Source organism: Erpetoichthys calabaricus, chromosome 4 (assembly GCF_900747795.2).
Source record: "Erpetoichthys calabaricus chromosome 4, fErpCal1.3, whole genome shotgun sequence".
Taxonomy (NCBI): domain Eukaryota; kingdom Metazoa; phylum Chordata; class Cladistia; order Polypteriformes; family Polypteridae; genus Erpetoichthys; species Erpetoichthys calabaricus.
The window spans coordinates 263,996,768-264,018,956 of record NC_041397.2 but is presented as its reverse complement, the minus strand read 5'-3'; the positions used below and the strand labels follow the sequence as shown (position 1 = coordinate 264,018,956).

The 22,189-nt window shown below is 38.7% G+C and overlaps 1 protein-coding gene across 1 annotated transcript in view; it reads right to left on the bottom strand.

The window, feature by feature from the left end:
* The window catches only part of LOC114650841 (immunoglobulin superfamily member 3-like), a 92,995-nt gene extending 81,491 nt beyond the window's left edge, over nt 1-11,504 (bottom strand). The window contains exon 1 of the mRNA XM_051926057.1: nt 11,484-11,504. The gene's annotated coding sequence lies outside the window, so the exon portion shown is untranslated. The remainder of the gene's footprint in view (nt 1-11,483) is intronic.
* Nucleotides 11,505-22,189: the final 10,685 nt, after the last annotated feature.

The following is a 22,189-nucleotide window of genomic DNA, read 5'->3' as shown; positions in this document are numbered from 1 at the left end:
ATAGATAGGTGAAAAAAAACAGAAAAATAAACGGACTGTTTCAGAAAGCAATGTGCAAATATGAGATGGTGGTCTGAAATAGCAGCACCCAGGGTAATGCTACATTTAATGGAGACCTCTGAAAGATAAAGCAGAGCTGTGATATTTCACTGAACTTCAAATGGTCGATGTTTGCCAGTAACACCTCCTTACAGTAGGGTGATAGCATTAGCCATAAGTTCTGTTTATGCATATTGTATTCAGTTATACTTTTTAAACCCAATACAACACAGATTCTTTATAAAGCAGTTAAGTATTTTCAACCTAAACTACCACATTTCTTCAGTATCCCACTATCCTTCCATTAATTTTCTTAACCCGATATCAAGATCCTGGAGAGCAGGGATTACTCCAGCAACATTAAAGTGTGCAAGGCAGGGACAAACCCTACATGAGATATCACCACACTGAGCACAATCATTCACTCTGACTCAATTTAGAATTGTTAAGCAACTTAACCTTTCAGTCTTTGAGAGGTGAGAATAAACTGCATCAAGTCCAGTAAATAACAGATTCTAAAAGACAAAGGGATATACTGACCAGTCTGCAAACTGAACCCAGGCTTCTGGAGCTATGAGACAAAAACAGAACGAAATGCTGAAGCATAGTGCCCCTGTAAGAAACATAAAAGAAATAATTAAAAAAAAAATAAAAAACACTTCCATCATTTGACCCAGGTTTATCACCTAACAAGCGTGGGAAGTTGATATAAGTAAATAAAAAGGATAGCAACTAATACTTCATAGGTTACTTATTACACTTTGCATGAGGCTATAATTAGGGGGACAGTTAGGATCTCCTTGCACTTTGATTCATTGCGTAAAACTAAAGAGTGCTACAGCTTACCAATTAAAACGGAACATGAAAGATTTTTTTGTTTTGTGCTACTCTATGTGTTATACAAAGCACCTAAATACTAAAACCTCCAAGCATAGCTTCATGCACCCAACTGCCTGTGACGATGTAGTTTAGAGGAGCCAGAAAAGTTCAACAAGAGTAATCAGTGATAGGCAATGTGCAGTAGTTCATTTCTGTGTAGAAAAAAAACAAAATCCTTTAGAAGGAAACCAAACCCAATTCCTTTCATCTCTTGTGAAGTGAAGAGTTGTGCAGCACAGTTCCGACAAGTCGATTAAATCAATAAGATGTTTTCGACATCTCTCAGGGTCACCCATGCATTTAAAACATGGCTTTGCAACTGAAGGAAACCAGGGAGCATTTAGTTTAGGTGCCCACAGTAACTCTCACAAATTGATGAAAATATGGAGCATCAACAGCTGCATCTTGGAAGAATGAATCATGTTTGAGTCAAAGATAAGTTAGAAGGCAAAATATAAGTAGCCAGACCTGAAGAGGAAGCAAGTTGTCAGCTTTTTATCTTTTCTTTGCTTCTATCGACTCACTTTATAGTTCCATAAAGCTACCAATCCATCTAAGGGCGTTCATCACATTACAGTCTACAAGTGGTTTGTGTTTTGTTTCAGTCAGGGTTCCTCAAATTCTTTTTTTTGTGCCTTTTGTTTATGTTAATATTGTTGTTCATGTTTATTATTTGTATACTTATGTATTCATTTGTCAGTATCGTTGATCATTTACTTTGTATGTATCTTTTATGTATTTTCTACTATTTTTCTCTTCATGTATTTTGTGGGCAGTTCCCCAAGAGGAAGGGCCACCTCTTCATTTCCGTCAAGAGACGGCCATTAATCCTATAAAAAAAAAACAGTCCCTTGTAGTTCACTTTTGCACTTGTAATGTTGGGGAGTTTGAAAGATTTTGATTATTGATTGTGGATTTACCACTTGCTATGTAATTTGATCTCCTTTTGCATTTGTATTTTAGAACTTCTTTACTATTGTACTGCCGATTTCAGATGACTAGCTACAGATCGTTTTTTGGAAAATAAATATTTTCACTCACATGTGTTCTGTTCTGCTGTGTTGCACATGGTTGCACATGTTTGCACATTTGACTCACATGCACCTTGTTACATATTATGTGTCTTTATGTTATGTGTCGTGGATTCTTCGTTGTCCTGTGTGTTATGTAGCACCACGGTCCTGGAAGAACGTTGTTTCATTTCACTGTATGCTGTACTACTGTATATGGATGAAATGACAATAAATACTCTTGACTTGACTATTTGTTTCACCCTTAATGTCTTGTCATGATCTGATGGTTTTCTCTACTTGTAGTTGCCATTTTAAGTGACGCCACACAATTTCAGGAGCACAACATTTTGAAGATTCGGGAAAGCATATGACAATGTCCCTTGGCATGTACTGTGGGAGGTGCTGCAAGAATATGGAGTGATAGGGCTGGCTGCTCTTGCATGCTATTTGTCTCCTCTATGAATCCAGTGGGAGTTGTCTCTGAAAACTTGATGTCAAGTCAAATTCATTCACTGTGGGTATTGGGCTCCGTCAAGACTGTATCTTGTTCCTGTTTCTGGTTTTATTGAGAGAATATCAAGATGTAGCCATGGACATGAGGGTGTCCAGTTGGCGAGACTAAGGATAGTATTTCTGCTTTACGCAGACGACCTTGTCATCCTTGCCTACCTTGACTGTGATGTTAGGAACACGTTTAAGCAATTCACTGCTGTGCAGAGTGTGAAGCGGCTGGGATGAGGATCACCACCTTGAAGTTGGCGATGATGGATTTCTCCTGGAAAAGAGAGGAATGCTTACTCCAGGAAAGGGGGGTTGTGGGGTGGGGCAACTGCACTTAGCCAAGGAGTTCAAGTACCTTGGAATCTTATTCACGAGTGTTGGAAAAAATTAAATGTGAGCTGAACAAGAGGATTGGAGCAGCAGCTGTTCAGCAGGTGCTTTCCTGGTTTGTGATAGCTACTGTATATGACAAGTTGATCTACATCACTGTTCTCACCTATGGTCATGAGCTGAATAAATGAGGTCACGAGTAGAAGCGGCAGAAATGACGTTTCTTTGCAGGAAGACACAGGACTGACACTCTGTCATAGGGAGAAAATCTTGGTGATTTGGGAGAGCCTAGAGTCAAGTCACTGCACCTCCAGATTGAAAGGAGCTAGTTGAGGTGGTTTAGGCATGTTATATGCCCGCCTGGAAGAGCTGGAATCTGTAGCTGAGGACAGGGAAGTCTGGGAGGACCTTCTAATCCTTCTGCCACTGGGATCCTCAAATGATGCAAGAGAAAGAGTGGAAAGTGAAAATGAGGAAAGCAAAAATGAAGAAATAAAAAATATGCTAAATAAACACAATGAAAGGTATGCAGTTAAATATTGTTAAAATGGCTAGAAAGCTGAGAAGCAATACAAATGAAGTCAATTATTTCTTTACAGACAGAGAATTGTCCTACATTAAAAAATTATGTCCCGCTCCTCCTTAAGGAAATTCATCAACTCCCAGCAGGTGGAAATGGTACCAGATTCCAAAGACACAACCACATGGGATTCAATTTAGTGTTACTAGATTGCCTAACTTACATGTCTTCGAGTTACACAGAGGAAAATGCCTCAAGTCCATATGGACAATAACCATGTGGAAATCCAATCCGGGATGTTGGATCCCTGAAGCACTAGCACAAACCAAGGTGCCATCATGCCATCATGCCACTCTTAGGTGGTTACACTTTTTTTAATTTAAGTAGCACTACTTGTCTTTTTTCCCCACTGTAGTAATAAATTATCAGAATTCTTCTAGTTAAACACAATGAACCTGTGAGCTAGTAGAGTAGTAAAGGTTAGCACATTTAGTGCTCATAATGGTGCCCGATCCAGAACGACTTGAAAAAGGGCAACTAAAACATGGGGAACTTACTGTAGGTTAGCCTGATACTCCTCCACATGTAGTTACAAACTGTAGTTCAATATAAATTGAGGGCTAAACCAAAATATGCGGCCATGCAGAGGTATGTTCAAAGTTTATTTTTTGAAAGTTTATGTTTAGAGAAGTGTCCACCATATACAGTTTCGATCTAAATTAGTCTCTGTCTTGTACAAAATGATAAAGAATGTATTTTATTTCAAGCTCCCATCAATGTCGCAAATGCTCTAAGGGGCTTTTTAGTGACCGGTATATGAGACAATCAAGTGATCAGCCTATGTGGCAGTGGGGGAAGGAAATAATTTCCACATCACCATAATTCTCTGAAATTTGCAACTTTGCAATGCAAATGCTGCTCAGCACAAGACCACACAGAATTAGCAGTGTGCTCTCTTTATGCGCATCCTGCTTCATTTTCAGGTCTCTGCCACTGCTAGGCTTAGTTTAATGTGCAAAGCCTGTTCTTTACTGTAAAAAGAGGTGTTTTCCAGTTTTCTGTTCAAACTACAAATTTTAAATCCACCACAAATCTGTAACCAAATTTTATAAATGTAACTATAAATCATCAATAGTGACACAGTTGCCCAATGGTTAATTCAGATGCCTTGGACCTTTAAGGGCGGCCTTTTTGTTTTGCCTCAGTCAGCATTGTGCATTACATTATTTCATTACATGTACCCTGTTTGCTAGTTACTGAAATGTTCATTCAACAGGAAATAAATAATTAAAGAAAATAGTTACCATTTTTTTCAACAAATTAAGATGATGAAAGGCAGTATACTCTGTTTTGATGGGAGTTATTTTTTAGATTACCTGAAGCATTAATATATTGTAGTGACCTTCCATATGAGTAAAGGAAAAAAGGAGAACACCGTGGACTAATGAAATAAAAAAAAAGAAATATTTATTCTTCCTAAGAGCTACAAATAAAATAAAAATGGAACAGTGTCTTTGAGCTATATGACAGTAAAATAAAGAAATTAGAGATAATTAGATTTCTGACTGCAACTTTTCTATTCTTGCAGTCATGGAAAACACCCTGACTGCCAGCCCTGGTGTTTCATTTGGCCATACAGTCTACTGCCACTTACCTTAATTTTTCCATCCTGTTCATTTCTAATGACTTGACTCCACCTTTTCCAGTTTCCCTTTATAACCCTTTCCTCTCTTTACATAGAGAGCCACATGGTGCCCTTTCTCTGGTGAACCTCATTGGTTGCACAGAGCTTACTGCGCTCAGCTCACAGTTTAGGCTGCAGACCACTTGCCACTAACCTCCACACTGCCAAGAGCCCAGAGTGAACGATGCATCAGTCACTCACAATTGTAGATGTGTCGCCACAAGACCAAGATGCTACAATAGCTTAAAAATACAATAAGAAGTGAAATATATGAAAATTCATCCATTTGTGGGATCCTTTCATCCATTCATTTAGGCAATTTAATCTAGTTTTAGAGCTATGTGGAGCCAAATTTAAACCTGGGTGCAAGGAAGGAACCAAGCCTGGATGGGGCTCTAATCCATCAGAGGCCATGTTCACTCATACACCTATGCTCCTTGCTACAGATTCTTTAGTTAAAATAACTAGCCAATATTTGGGTTCTTTGGAAGAAACACTGATATTTTACAGTGTGGAAAAGTACATACAGTAATGAGCCAAGTGTAGTTAATGGGTTCAAATTCTAGCCTTGTCACTGTGGGCAGTTTTTGCAGGCGCTCCAACTCAGTATTCTGTTTTTATTCCAAACCTTTTTGAGTAATGGCAACTCTAAATTGACCCATTATGAATGGTAGGGTAGGCGTTGCCACTCAGCAATACCCCTTTCCATTATCAGGCAAATTCAAAAAGCTAATGAATGCATTTATTTATTATACTGTACATAAAGATACCACAAATTGCATAAATATACCACAACATATCCAAATAGAGTTAACTGATGAAAGAATTAACAAAAATGAAAGCAGGAATTTTAAAAAAAAATCCTCAGACCCTCTTTCTTCTGTTGTACTGATTTCTTAAACCAGGGGTGGGCAAAGTCCTTCCTGCAAGGCCGCAGTGGCTGCGGGTTTTTGTTCCAACCCAATGGCTTGATAAGAAGCATTTATTGCTCAAGTAACACTTCTGCTTTAGTTTAGTTGTCTTGCTCATTAAGGTTTTGAACCCTTATTGCTTATTTTAGTCTTAAACAGCTGTTCTCTCGGTTTTTAGTTGCTCCTTATTAGCAGTAAGGTGCAAATGGCAAAAGTTCTCCATTTAGCTTGTTACCATTTACACCTGTGTGCATTTATTGTGCACTATTTGGTTTAATTAAATACTTAATTAAAGGAAGGAAAGTGAAGAGAAAAAAATGAAGGACTAAGAATTACTTTTCCGTTTTAGACTTCAAGTCATTTGGAAGATAGATAGATAGATAGATAGATAGATAGATAGATAGATAGATAGATAGATAGAAAAAAAATCTATGCTATGAGAATGACCTGACATAAGCAGACTAGTCATGAAATTTAATTATTGGCTTGGATTGTTTTCTAATTAAGCAACTGGGTTGGAACAAAAACCTGCTGCCACTGCGGCCCTCCAGGAATGACTTTGCCCACCCCTGTCTTAAACCATAACAGATTTTCATTTTACATATCCTTTTTTGAACCAAGCACTGACACGAATACAACTAAAGCAACACTGCAAGCAGCTATGGTTGGGGTCTTGAGTCTGGAGAAAAGAGTGTAGCTCTGTACCCTCATTTGACCGGTTCTGCACTAATGCGAATATCTGATCTAATTTAGGAGCTCCTGGTGATGACTTTAACTAATCTGCATGTCTTTGACATATACTGTACTAGAAAACTGGATGTATTACAATGTAATAAAGTAAATGAGGTATGGGTGGTACAGTAGTTGCTACTACTACTTCTTAAGAAGTCCTGGGTTCATGTCTCAATCTCTCTACATTTGGTCTGTACATTCTCACTGTGTCTGATGAAACCATTCAGTCAATCAATCTCATTTAGTGAACTTCCATTCTCCATTTAGGGCAAAGTGTACTGCTCTATAAATAGCCAAACGTCTACATTTTTATAATGTCATTAAAGTACCTTTATATGCAAGGATAAGAATAAAAATACTGTTGGCTGAATGCTAAGCACATTGTGTGTGATGGAACATATATGTTCAAATGAAAGTAAAAATTACTGGCAGGAGTAACCTACAAGGTATTTGCATTTCGCCTTCTCTCCCAGAAGGCATTAGGTTATCCTCACAGTGATTTATCTAGCTGTCTTAAAGGAGAATGTTTAGAGTTATCTTCATTTTTCATGAATGCCAATCAAGTGATCATTTAATGGAATCCTAATAAGTGTCACCTCTCTTCAGAAAACAACTGCACTGAGCCACAGTCAAGCGTGTCGTCGTGTCTCCACTTTATATGGCAGATTTCTTACTTATTGTAAATGTCTTACTTCCAGTGTATATACTGTATATTGCAGATGTAGTAGTTATGTATCCTAAGGCATTCTTGTTTATCATGGCATGGGAGAGCTGATGTTGATTGTTGATTGAACACACAAATAAGAATTTCTTTCTACACACAACTATACTACTGAATTACTACTAAAGCACAAATTGACATAACTGGACAGAACACTTGTGTAAAATTTGACATTTGACATATAATTAAATAGGGGGCTTTGCTTGCCAACCCCCTGGCCTGCGCTACGCACCAGCCACTTCGCGTCTCTGCCGCTCGCATATGTGGATTTCACTTTCACCAAACAACAAATCTTTTAATTCTCGCGGATACACCTCTTCATTGGGAAGAAACACTTTTCCCAGATGGCAACACGAATTAGACAATCTACAGGTCTCCGACTTAATGTTTAAATCCAAACAATATATTTGATCTCTTTTCACTGTTCCTTTATTTCACCAAGTAATAATTTCCATTTGTTTGCGCTATAATGCGATCTTTACTATCTTTTTTTTGAGACTTTCAATTTCTGGCCTCGGGCTTGGTTAAATCTCTTGGCACAAAGTCTCGTCTCACGGGACATGAAAGAATCTCTCTGAAAAAGTCATGTCTCATTCCAAGATTTTTTTATTATAATTGAGAGACAAACATTATTCAGATGGACCTTAGGTCTTTACACCATGCCCTTCTCTTCTGCACTCAACATGTCAATTACAACTATCCAACGTTGTCTTGCTACCGTGAATAGATACATCCTCAAGGATGTGCTAGGATGCATCATTAGTGATGTTTTCTGAAATCATTGAGTGATTTTTGGGAATCACAACAGACACCCTCATCCAGATAACCCAGCTGGAGTTTATCAAGCTCTGACTTGCAACTCCAGAAGCATTCCTGTCGCTGATCTAATATGGTATATCTCTAATCTTGAAATGCAACACAGTTATGAAATATTCAACATCATTTACTTCATATGGGAGTGGGCATAATGTTTTGGTTTATCACTGTATATGTGGAAAAAAAGGTAAAAGCAGAGGGACCTGTACAATGTACACATGCACTCTTTATTAAAATATGAGGCCAATAAAGCATAAGTCAACATTAATCCTACAAAGAATTTCAGACTTAATCCATCACTAGGAATGATTTTAACAAGAATCAAACACACACTTGAAGTGTTCAGTTTAAGGATTAACTAGGGTGCTTGGCCAACCCCTTCCCCCCCGCCAGTGCTACATGCCATTGTGAAGAGGAGGGCTGAACGCACCCCAAGGAGACATGGCCGCTCCTCCGAAATCCGCTCCTCCGAAACCCCTCTTAAATGGTGATACATTGGGATACAAGTAACAGTTGTTTTGTTTACCTCCTCTTTACTCGATCAGCTGCTGGCTTGCTGCTGCTACCGTGCTGTGTGATCTGCATTTCATGCGGCGCTTCAAATGTTTAAAAGCCTGTACAGCACCTGAATATTTGATCTCTTTTCGTTGTTACGTTATTTCACCGAGTAATATTTTCAGTTTGTTTGTGCTAATGCGATCTTTACTCTCATGTTTTGAGACTTTCGAATTTTCCTGCTTCCATTATCTCTAATCTTCTCTGCATGTGTATCATGGAAGTTGTAAGTATGATGTGACTTGTCCGTCTCGCGGGAAGTGAAAGTGTCTCTCTGTCTCTTTTCAAAATCATTACCCCTGTATCTAAGGTTTCTAGGCCAAGCTGTTTAAATGATTACAGACCAGTGGCGCTTACATCTATTCCAATGAAATGCTTTGAACACTTGGTGAAAAACATTTTAATGACAGAGACAAAGTCTTTTCAAGACAACAATCAATTTGCTTATTGTGCAAACAGAAGTGTGGAAGATGTTCTGCTTGTTATCTTACATCAAATCTATACCTTTCTTGATCAGCCTGGTTCATATGTCAGAGCGCTATTTTTGGATTTTTCTTCAGCGTTCAATACTATACAGCCTCATATACTGATTGGGAAATTAAACAGTATGAATGTAAACCCATTTATCACACTATGGATTCAGAACTTTCTTTTAAATCGTTCACAGACAGTTAAAGTTCAGGACACTTTTTCAATAGCCATTCATTTAAACACAGGAAGTCCACAGGGGTGTGTCTTATCACCATTACTCAGGGCCGGATTAACCAATAGGCACATGTAGCATATGCTACGGGCCCCACAATTTTGGGGGCCCCCAAATGGTGGACCCAATATTTAATGAAAAAGTGTAGCATTGAAACACTGGTCTTTAAAAATAGATAGATAGATAGATAGATAGATAGATAGATAGATAGATAGATAGATAGATAGATAGATAGATACTTTATTAATCCCAAAGGGAAATTCACATATTATTATTACGTTTTATATATCAAAATATTATCTTTACATTTTTAAACTGTAAATTTTTTACACAACAAAACTTTAGGGGCCCAACACATAAAATTCACATAAATATTATAAGATTCTTATTATAATCGAGAGTAAAATAATTATTTAGTCCGGTTTGAACTGTTCAGAATCTAAACTTCAGATGATGCAGACCAAAAGGGCCCTCAAATTTGAAATGTGCTACGGGCCCCCAAAGCTCTTAATCCAGCCCTGCCATTACTGTTTACTCTGTACACAAGTGACCTGAGACAGAACAATGACCACTGCTCCATTATTAAGTATGCAGATGACACCATGATCATAGGATGCATATCTGGGGAGGATGAAAGCCACTATCTAAATCAAGTGGACTGTATGGTAAACTGGTGCAATAAAAACTCTCTCACTCTGAATGTAAAAAAGACCAAAGAAATGATATTTGATTTTAAGAGACAGAACTCTGTATGTTCACCTATTGTAGTTCTGGGAGAGGAGGTAGAAATAGTGAATGAATATAAATACTTAGGAACTTACCTAGATAACAATCTTAACTGGAATACAAACACAAAAAAATTATTTTCTAAATGCAACCAGCGCTTATTTCTCCTCCATAAACTCAAACTATTTAAAGTAGACAAGGACCTCATGTTGTCCTTCTATCGCAGTATGATCCAGTCCGTGATCACTTTCAGTTTCATTGCCTGGTTTAATAGTCTGACAAACCAAAACTCAAAAAAGCTCCAGCAGATTACGAAGTATGCAGCTAAAGTTATTGGGGCTGATGTCGATGATTTGACTAGTGTGTGTCAGAGGGCAATGCTGAAGAAACTGGAAATCATCTCAACTGATGACAGACATCCATTACATGTAGAATTAAACTTCAGTAAATCAGGAAGGATAGTTGCTTTGAAAACCCACACAAATCGCTCCAGAAACTCCTTTCTTCCTAGTGCCATACGACTTTTCAATAAGAAATATCGGAGATAATGTTTAAGGTTTTGATATATATCCTGTTACCTTTTTTTTTTTTTTGGTATAAATATGTTTTATCTAACTGCCTTACCTTAACCTTTCTTATTTCTATTTGTCTGTTTTATTTCATTCTGTCTGTTACCTGTTATTAGATGCAACTGAGAAGGCAAATTTCATGTTTTCCTGTGTAAACATGACTAAATAAAGAAACCTAAACCTAAACCTAAACCTATCTCTTCAAAAAATCATGTCTCGTCGCAAGATTTTTTTTTTATAATAGAGAGATATTTCCTCTTAGAAATAGCTCTCATATGCTAGGCATGAATATGTTAATATAGCTGGAAGCAGACTTGTGGTTGAAAAAACAATATGCCCATGACTGAGTCTGAGTGAGTCCTCCATACCGCAAATACAGCACGGCAGAATAAACCTAATTTCATCACTTAAAAAAGCACAAAGTGCAAAAAGACATGTCCAAAAGGCAAACACTGCACACTTTTTCTAGAAGAGTTTCAGTTATTATATGCCTTATATTTGTTTTGTTTCTTATGATCCAAGAAAAGGGTGAATATTCAAGTTTGCATTTCCTACATCAGCATCCCACACTCCACACCCTTCTGAAACCCTTAAGAACAAAGCTGATCACTTTAAATATACTCTGAAAAATGAGTGCGTGAAGAATCACACTAAACTGGTATGTCTATTGCTTGAAACATTGTAATATACAAAAGGTAACACCAAAATATACTGATGGGATTTAAAATGTACTTTAACTTTATACATGTAACCTTGTAGAAAAATGCAGATCTGAAATTCATACCTTAATATTCAGTCTACAGACATACAGGAGGCGTACATTTGTCCATAAGTTGTGCAGCATACCATTCAATTTCTGGTCCCCCTGGACAACACAGAACACAAAAAAATAAGACACATATTACTTGGCAGGTCATTTGTGAGAGAGACTTGATAGGCACAAGGTAAACTGCATTAGGTATGTCTATGGGATGTCTTGTTTGTCCTTAATACATTACCAATTAACAACTGATGAGTCAAGATTGACTTTCTTTGAATTTTCATTTGTCAATGCACAAGGCACTACATAGTAAAAGTAGTCAGTGCCTATTAATGCAGTTATAGCCCATATTCCCTGTGCAAGAGCCAGTGCCCAGCTGTGCACCATCAGACCTTGGGACATTCACACCAGTGCCTGCTTAATTTTTCCCATTATTGCAAGGTTTTGACATCCATGTCCAATGTAAAAAAACAAACCTTCCTCCAGCGAACAAGAGCTTCTTCCTTATAAAGATTTTATTACATTTTTGGCCTCTGAATAAGCAGTACAACCAGTCATCTATTTTTGAACCAACAGTATATGCCCCACTTTTTCATTTATGTATGTAACATTTTTATCTTTTGTAAGCCACTGCATACTACTGAAGCACTGTGCACACACCATTGCAGGCCACTCAAAGTGACTTACTTTCATTTCAGTCTTACATTGTATCAGTGGTTGGAAATGAAGGCAACACTTTATGAATTATACTACTAGGCCACACTGGACATTTTCCACGGCGACGGCTTGTCCCTTCTTTGTTGACTTTACATGTCCTTAGAGGTGTCTTCTCCTAGCATGCCCCCATGTTGATATCAATCCCCGGCCACTCACACTCACGTACTGGTGATTTCTTAGCCAATTTCCCTCACCAGTTTGTTCTATGAGAGAAAGTGAAATGCTGTGTCACTTAGGCCAATACATATAATGGCTTTAGTACTTTCAAACCTGCACTGATAAAAAAACAATTGAAACACAATGGCAACCCAAAGCAAATTAGAATTGACTATTCTGATACCCAGTTGTCAAGTTTTTTAAACTGTTTATACAACTAGGAGGTTGTGAGGATGAAGTGCTTTAGCATCCATGGAAGAATCAGTCTAGTAGTCCATTGCATAGTACATTTAAATGGTACATAAACAAGTAACACAGTGGTTAGCATTGCTGCTTCACTGCTCCATACACCTGGATTCAAATTCTTGTTTCTGTGATTTTCCTCTCTCAACTGTTTTCATCTCACATGTCAGGGACTTGTGGCTCTTAATTACTGGAGAGTTTTGTGAGTGGAAGGACATGGGGTCCCTTGCAGGTCAGTTTCTGCTTTGTACCCACTGCTGCCAAGATATGCTTCAGTAGCACTGCTGTACTTGAAAAAGATGCTAGATTACAAAAATAATTTACTGTATTTAAAACATATTTTCTAAAATAAAATACAGATCAGAAAAACACCAAACAATAAATTAATACACACTAAACATTTAAGTATTATAAGTACATCAGCACTTCAAATGTTAAAATGAAGCCAATGTCACTCATTGAACATTATGTTTAAAGTTTTTTTTTTTTTACTTTACCAACCTGTTTTCTGTATTTTCAAGCCCCACAAAGACGCATTCCCCTTCTTCTCAGGTGGAGGGACAGTAAGAAGACCGCAAAAGAAAAGTAAAATGAAGAAAAGCAGAACAAGAACATGCAAGGCACAGTGGAGCATGGTGAGCCCAGCCTTTAGCACTAAGAGACGCAGGGAAGGCAGCCAGGATTGGGAATTAGCTGAGAATCTCAATGGTGACCCCTGGGGGGCTCTAGTAGTTACTGTATGTGCCAAGTAAACCTGCTGCAACTTACCTTTAGCTATCGTGTGACAACTGGGGAGGCTATGAGCCAGCTGAACAGTTTTAAACTCCTTTTGGGGTTACAAAATTGTTATTGAAAGGGAGGACTTTTATTAGCATAAATATTAAACTGTTCGATTTCTTTAAAAATGTTTGTAATTAAACTAAATTACCCCCATCAATTTATATTATTTTACTATATACATTTTACCAGCTGCTAATTTTTTAAAGAACATTTTTCAACACCCCTAAATTCCACCAGGCAGCATCTCCAAATGGTACGGTCCCAGATGTTAAGCACTATTGCCCACTGTGCATTTCTCACAGAGTTGGTAACCAATAACTTCAAATGGCCAATAAATGTATAACAAGGAGTTACTAGAATCTGAATGATGATGCTTTAAGTGTGTGAGCCATAAAGGCCAGAAGTGACTCTACTTCATACGGCCCTCAAGCAAGACCCTTAATCTGCAATTTCTTCACACTGGGTATGACGTTTATCAGCATCCAGCCCTGTAAGCAGGTCCTCCAATTTGGATGAAAAAACCTGGGGGCTGGTGGCAAGAAAAAAAACTCACACTATTCCTGTGTGGTGCTGAGGTGTCTATGGCTGCACTTGGCTCCCAACGCAGGTGGTTCGTCGTGTGGTGGGTGCAGCAACGTGCTATCAGCGCATGTGCCCAGCCTTTATGGTGGCTAAAGTGTCAATTGGAGGGCCTACATGCAGGTCTGGATGCAGATTAATATGATACCCAGGATGGAGCAATTGCAGGTTAAGGGCCCAACGAAGTAGAGTCACTTTTGGCGTTTACGGGATTCAAACTGTCAAACTTCCGATTGCCAGTTAAAATCCCTAGCCTTAGAGCCACGACTCCGGCCTATAGAGAGAGATAGATGGATAGATAGAAATACATATACAGTAGACCCCCGCGAAAACAAGGTTCAGGGTTCGCGGCCTCAGTCGTTTGCTGATTTTTCCTTAGAATCTAACTGATAATTGTTAGCGGAAACTGCAAATATCCTCCGCAATTTTTTATGGCTTTTTTCGTGGCAATACTGCACTGTAGAGAGAACAGGAAGCAACAGTAGAGGAAAATGCAGCTTGGGATGGTGAAAGTAGCCAATCCGAGAGCGTACTCTACTAGTATTTGAAACTGTAACTCCCAGCAGTCCCTGAAGTGGCTCCGATTGGTCTTCTGCTGAGGGTGCAGGGGCTGTTGGGGTCAAAGGATGTCAGCGCGGCTTTTAAAAAGGGGGTTGGTGATCAAAAGAAAAAAAAAGTTTTTGTAATTTGTGTTTCATGTTCCTGTCTCTCTGCCTGCCTTCTGTTGGGTTACTTGTACTTATTTGTTTTGTCCTGGATCGTTTCGTGGGTGGGGTCTGGATTGTCTGCCATCTGCCTGTGTACATGAGGACTGTAAGTGGATTCATTGCTATCCTGAAAAGAAAGGAGCGCGCCTGAACCTGTCCACCCGTCTTCACCATTTCAGGAACTACCAGTAGGACTATCTTTACATTCCCATTCAACATGCGGATCTCTGGACCATTAATCTTCATCATTATATTTCATCCGTTGCCGTTTTTCATGGACTTTACTGTGTGTGTTTTGTTGGTGCTTTGTTGTATTTAATGTATAATCGCCTTAAGAAGGTCAGGTCAAGACTGGGGCATCCCTGGAATGTCCACCATAAAAATAAATAAATCACCGTCTTCTCGACGGTGTGAATCTTAGCGGTACCGGACCACTACAGCGTTATTCAGTTCTTCTTGCTGCTGACTGACTGTGATACATCTCCAGCTGAGTGTTCCTGTGTTTTCCGTTTACTTAAAAGCCTGAACAGCACCTGTCCTTTTTGGCTGATTGCTTTGTTTCTCTCTTCTCCCCCAGACATTCTCTGCTCCTTTTGGGGTTTGTGCTCCCCTATGATGTTTATCTATTCTTTAATCGATAACTAACTGCCAGTATCAGCATTTACCTCTGTGTGTTTGCGTGCAGCCAGTTCAAGCGCAGTTGGCTTGGTGATTTACTGAATTTCATCAAAGGCGTCAGTTGCACCTTGTACATATTGTTCCAGTAGTTTTTAAAATAGTTTTTACAATTCATTCGCAGTGTGTGAAATGATCAGGATTGCAGTAATTTTGATGCTCTTTGCATGAAAAAAAAAGCATCAACCGCCAAGGATGTGGCAGTTTAAGGGTTAAAGCCCCAAGATGCCATCAAAACACCCTGCACCTTCTAAGGCTTCTGGCAATGAAATGCACTTGCATGAATTACAGTACATATAGCGGTAACATTGGTATTTTACATTCTAGCACTGTGGGAGACATAGCAGTACAGTACTGTAGCGTATACGGGTTTACCTTTACATTCTTTTTTTTTTGGTAATGTATTAAGCTGAGTTTGAAATTAAATTAAAGTGTTTAAGGGGGCATATTTAGGGTTTAAACTATAAAAATAGGCATTTTTTTAACCACATCCATAATTTGCGGTTTTTCACAATTCGCGGGTGCTCTAGGAACGTAACCCCCGCAAATTTTCGAAGGTGTACTGTATAGATATATGAAACAGGCACAGACAACAAACACTCATAATAACTACTGACTTAGATAACTTAGATAACAGAGAGCTGCTACTAACAACTGGTAACATTAAAAACATTTTTAATTGTATTAATAAAAAATTAAAGAGAGAGCTTCTGTAAAGGATGTGTGGGCTTCCTGGGTGCTCCAGTTTCCTACCAAAAGACATGCAGGATAGGTGGATTGGCAATGCTAAAATGGGCTGTAATGTGAATTAAAAGTATCATGTCATGCCTAATAAGAGTAAATGTGTATGTATGGGTTAGGCGGGGATGTGGGGAATGGCAGTTAATGGGCAGCAAAAATACACTTTGTAGCCTTAATAGTCTGAATAATTTTTGCCTGCAAGAATATTGTTTTTGCATCTTTTGTTGCTCGTTTTTTTGCCAATTGTGTAGTATTAAGAAGGAATGTAAGGGTGGGATTTATTTATTTGTTTATTATCCTGTCTGAAAATATCTTTTTATTGAATGCATTTATTACCTATACATAAGCATGCTTCAAACAAGTAGCACATATAAATTTCCATTTCTTTTTCAATCAAAGTTAAACTGCAAAAACATGAACAAAAGTGAAAGTTCAAAGGAAAAAAATCTTCAGAACCTGTTCCCTTTGTTGTACTGATCTGCACTTCATAAATCACCTTTTGAAGCAAGCATTGTCAAGAAAATAAATGAAGCAGCAATGAATGGAGCCTTACAGCTTGAAAAAGACATGAATGATTATTTTCAGCACAGCGCAGCTCTTAGTATCAAATGGTCTGAATTAAAAAAAGAACAAATAACATATACTCAAACAAGAAAGAATAAGTGGTTTAATACCTTAAAAATATCAATACACATATGCTCAGTTGACAGGTTTATTACTAATGTGAATGTTTCATCTCTTTTAGGAGTTGTTGAGGATTAATGACTAGCACATTTTTGGGATGTTGCAGAAAGCTGGCCAATGTGATAAAGTAAATATAATGAGTTAAGGACAGCTCAGTGGTATCACTGCTGCCTTACAACAGGGAGACTGGGGTTTTAATCCTAGGTGCCCCCTGCATGGAGTTTGCATGTTCTCTCCATGTTCTTGTGGGTTCCCTCCCAAAGACATGCAGACTAAGTGGGTGGGTGATGGTTAATTGGCCCCTAATGTTTGTGTGTATTCACCCAGTGAGGGGTGGGCACCCTGTCCAGGGATTGTTCCTGCCTTGTGCCCAGTGCTTGCTGATTTAGGTTTCTGCACCCCAGTGTAAATCCACAGGGGGTAAGTGGGTTTAAAATGTAGATGGATAACAAGATAAGGGTGGTGAAGTGTTTACTGCTTGCTTATCAGCTGTCCCAGTCTGTCTGTATTTGGTCTGCTCACTCTCCCTGTGTCTGGTGAGGTTTCCTCTCACACCCAATGTAGGTTAGTTCAGATGTTGTCAGTTGGGGAAAACTCCCAAGGTCATCTGTCCATTACAGGTCTCAATCATTGATAAACCCTCATACACTCTCACAATGGGTAAATTTAGACTCAACAATTAGCTTAACTTGTGCTTCTTTGAAAAATGGTAAGAAAAACTAAGTAACAGAAGAAAAGCAGACAAAACATTGAAAAGGCAGACATATTTCCCCAGGCTTTTGGATTATACCTACTTTGTCTAAAATCCATTTACACAAAGCAAACATGTTAAAGGGTAGGATTGGAGAAGGAGGGATGTCTTGGTCTCTGAACAGAACATAAAGAATCAGAGGAATCTAAGAAAGCTGGCAGAGGAGGGGAGTGGTTGCCATTACACAAAAGAGTTTGGGATTAAACAGAATGCACAGAGAAAAACCCAGAAAGGCAATAGGGGAGCTTGCAAACTGCACACAGTGACCATGCTGGAATCTGAAGCCAGCAAGTGCTGCCATTGTAAAATATCCTATTGTTAAACCACAACCTAAAGATAGCTATTTTAGTTAAAGAATCTGTATGAATGAGCATAGGTGTGTGAGTGAACATAGCTGAACACAGACTGGAGTCCCAGGCAGGATTAGGCCCTTCTTTGCACCCTTGTGCTGACAGGATGAATTTCTGCTCCCCACAACTTTAAAACTGGAATACATTGGGTAAGCAAATTTATGGAATGGTTATATTTTATATACTGTATATATTTTCACATTACAACGTGAAGTCAATCAAAATGCCACCTTTTATTGGCTAACTGAACCAATTACAATATGCAAGCTTTCGAGGCAGCTCAGGCCCCTTCTTAAGGCAGGTTGTACATTGCATTTTTAAAATATATTAATTCCTCATGTAATTGTAAACTGAAAATTACTCAATCAGATGGCTTGCAAGTTCTTGTATTATGCCTTTCATGATGAAAATTATTATTTAAAAATAAAGACTCTGACTAGTTATTTTTCTCCAAGCTATAGTGCCTTTCTTGGTTCAAACAACGATAACCTCTGCTCTGTGCAAATGAATAGAACTAGCATAGTTGACTACCCCTAAATATGCAGTGTATCAAAATGTGGAATTAAACAGTCCGAGCCCCCAAAACAGGAAGTTAATGGAAAATTTTCTTAACTTGGTTAATCCATTACTGGAGTGAGCCTTGTACTGGGCATCAGTTCATCACAGCACTCGGGCACACCTACCTTAACTCATACTAGGCTACTATCATATGCATCATCTACATAAACATATATGTTCAGAATTATCTGTGGGATGTGAGTGGAAACCATTGTATCTGAATAAACACTTGAATGTGCAGAAGTAGGACATGCAAATTCCATACAGATGAAGACAGGGCTGCCTTTAAAAGGTGCCAAGATAATCTTGTGTGCACTAAACCACCATCTATAACTGTAAGATTGTTCTACTCGCTAATCATGGCTCCAAAGAGTGGTGATGTGCTGCATGTTGATTAGCACATGCAAGTGAGACAATAATGACCCAAATATGTGCAATGGTTAAAAATATCAAAATATATTTTTCAAATACATAAAAAACCCTGATGCTGCACAGATTCAAAAACTAAAGGTGTATAAGAAATTTACATAAAGTATTTCCAATGCAGATTAGCAGTTAAATTAATGAACAAGACCTATTTTTAACAATACGTACAAATATAGCTCTCCTGCTATCAATATGTGAATTTCCCCTTGGGATTAATAAAGTATCTATCTATCTATCTATCTATCTATCTATCTATCTATCTATCTATCTATCTATCTATCTATCTATCTATCTATCTATCTATCTATCTATCTATCTATCTATCTATCTATCTATCTATATTCATAATTTATTCAAAAGAGAGTATTCATTTTTAAGTTATTCTACACATACAGTAATCCCTCCTCCATCGCAGGGGTTGCGTTCCAGAGCCACCCGCGAAATAAGAAAATCCGCGAAGTAGAAAGCATATGTTTATATGGTTATTTTTATATTGTCATGCTTGGGTCACAGATTTGCGCAGAAACACAGGAGGTTGTAGAGAGACAGGAACGTTATTCAAATACTGCAAACAAACATTTGTCTCTTTTTCAAAAGTTTAAACTGTGCTCCATGACAAGACAGAGATCACAGTTCCGTCTCACAATTAAAAGAATGCAAACATATCTTCTTCTTCAAAGGAGTGCGTGTCAGGAGCAGATCATGTCACAGAGATAGAGAGAGACAAAAGCAAATAAATCAATAGGGCTGTTTGCCTTTTAAGTATGCGAAGCACCGCGGCACAAAGCTGTTGAAGGCGGCAGCTCACACCCCCTCCGTCAGGAGCAGACAAAGAGAGAGAGAGAGAGAGAGAGAGAGAGAGAGTTTGTTTTTCAAGCAAAAATCAATACGTGCCCTTCGAGCTGACATGCAGCTGCACAAAAGATAACAACGTGAAGATAATCTTTCAGCATTTTTAGACGTGCGTCCGTATCGTCTAGGTGTGCGAACAGCCCCCCTGCTCAATCCCCCTACGTCAGGATCAGAGAAAGTCAGCGCAAGAGAAAGAGAAAAGTAAGCTGGGTAGCTTCTCAGCCATCTGCCAATAGCGTCCCTTGTATGAAATCAACTGGGCAAACCAACTGAGGAAGCATGTACCAGAAATTAAAAGACCCATTGTCCGCAGAAACCCGCGAAGCAGCGAAAAATCCGCGATATATATTTAAATATGCTTACATATAAAATCCGCGATGGAGTGAAGCCGCGAAAGGCGAAGCGCGATATAGCGAGGGATTACTGTATTTCTAAACATCTTGAAGGTTATATTTTGCAGTGGAAATTCATAAAACAATAAGAGGAGGCACACGATTACCTTTGTGAATATATTACCTGCACTGGAAGATGTCATTTTCCCACACGTGGGAACTTGTGGGTACAGAGGCTGCTGGGCGTGATGCTTGTAAAACTAACTTCTCTGTGACATTAGTGGGCAGTGGAGTGATGACTTAGAGGGGCTCACACTCAGATCATGAGATGAACACCTAAACTTACTAGGGTGTCCCCTTAATTGGGGGTTGGGTTCAGACTTCATACAAACTGCATTGTTATGATATTAAAGTAAACTGGGTGACAACTATTAAAGTGACAGATAAATTATTATTTTGTTCACAGTTTCCACATTTTATAGCACCTACTTTATTAGATGCATAACTGTGGCCATTTAAATCCATTGTGTGTGGTGTCACAAAAATGAGACATAAACAGATAAAGGTTTGGGGCAGCCACCCATATAATATGGTATCCTGGCTGCAAAGTCGTTTTTTTATCAATAAACAGCACTGATGTGCATACAACTGAGTCCAGAACAAGACTGACAAATAGGGAAAAGGTGTAGACTTTTAAAGAGGAAGACAGGAAGTGAGGTCATAGGGATCTGGCTCATGTTCTTTAGCCATTGGTTCGAGCCCGGAGGTGACATCACAGGGGCCGGAGCTGGTAAGGTCTTCTTCCATTGGCTCGGTCATGGAAGTGACGTCAAGAGAGCCAGGTGAAAGTTCCCGGGAATGGTCTACAGGTAAGGGAAAAAAAGAGTCAGTGCACTCTGCCACATCCCGGCATGCCTCAGAACTGCCTTCACTCAAGCCCTTTAGCTGCCTCCCATGGGCACGTGTGTGACAGTGGGTATACTCTGCCATTGTAACAGCTCGACTCACCTGAGTTTAGTTTCTCTCTGCAACTTTGCAACATCTGAAGTTGTCCCACAGCTTCACATGTTAGGACTGAACTTGCAAGCAACATGTTTAAGAGAAAGAGGAGAATACTGTAGTGACAAACCTAAAAACAAAAGGTGTCCTCAAGGTGGAAAGAGAGAGAATATGAATAGAAAGTAAGAAATAAAAAGGAGCAGTAAATAACAAGTAGAGATCTATAACCAGGAATACAGAAAACCAGCATTAGAGCCAAGACAAAGCCAAAAGGGGTCATCAAAATTGTGACAAAAAGAAGAAGACGAAATGGCCATAACTAACAAGTTGTTTAAGGAGGGCAAGAAGTGTTTAAAATTACCCCAGAGTTAAAAAATTGACCCATGTTGCTGTATATCATGTGACCTCCATGTGACATGACTGGCAACAGCCTTAGCAATAATACGGTGTTGACAAATAACTACTACAGAAATGATCAAAAAAGGAATCAAAACATCACAGCCCTGGATTTCAAAACCTAGAAGCCTGTCTGTGTGTAGTCTTCACGTTCTCCTTGACTTAATGTGACTTGTACACTGACATCCCTGACTCATACATGTTGGGCTTATTGGTGAGAGGACGTCTTCCCAGTATGAATGTGTGCTCTGTGGTGCCCCATTCACAGTTGGTTCTCACTTTGTACCCACCTTGTGACCTTCATCTGGGTAAGTGGCTTAGAAAATGGATGGATGGGTTCACTCAGGATTTATTTAAATTTGATTCCTCGGTACAGGGACTCTTGTATGCACTCTGGATGTTCTTCATGTGTTTAGATGGATTTCCTCCTTAGATTTCAGTTGTGTTCTGTTAAGCTGCTTGGTAACTTTATATTTCACTGGTTTGAATAAGTGGGTCGTGATGTGGGGTGGACTGGCTCTTATTTGTTACTTTATGGCCTAAATAGCCTCAAACCCTGACCAAGATAACAGGATTTAATTCTTTTTTTCTTTCATCAGTTGCTTTTTTTTTTATAAAAGAATAAAAAAAAAAGTTAAAAGAAAACCCTAATGCAAGCAAGAATTGTGGTCAAGTGTCACACACTTCTGTGGTCATATTGATTTTGAAAATTGCTTCCTGTGAAAATGCTTACTCCAAAGATATGAAATTTGAGTGAAGCTTGCTAGTTATAAAGGTGAGCAAC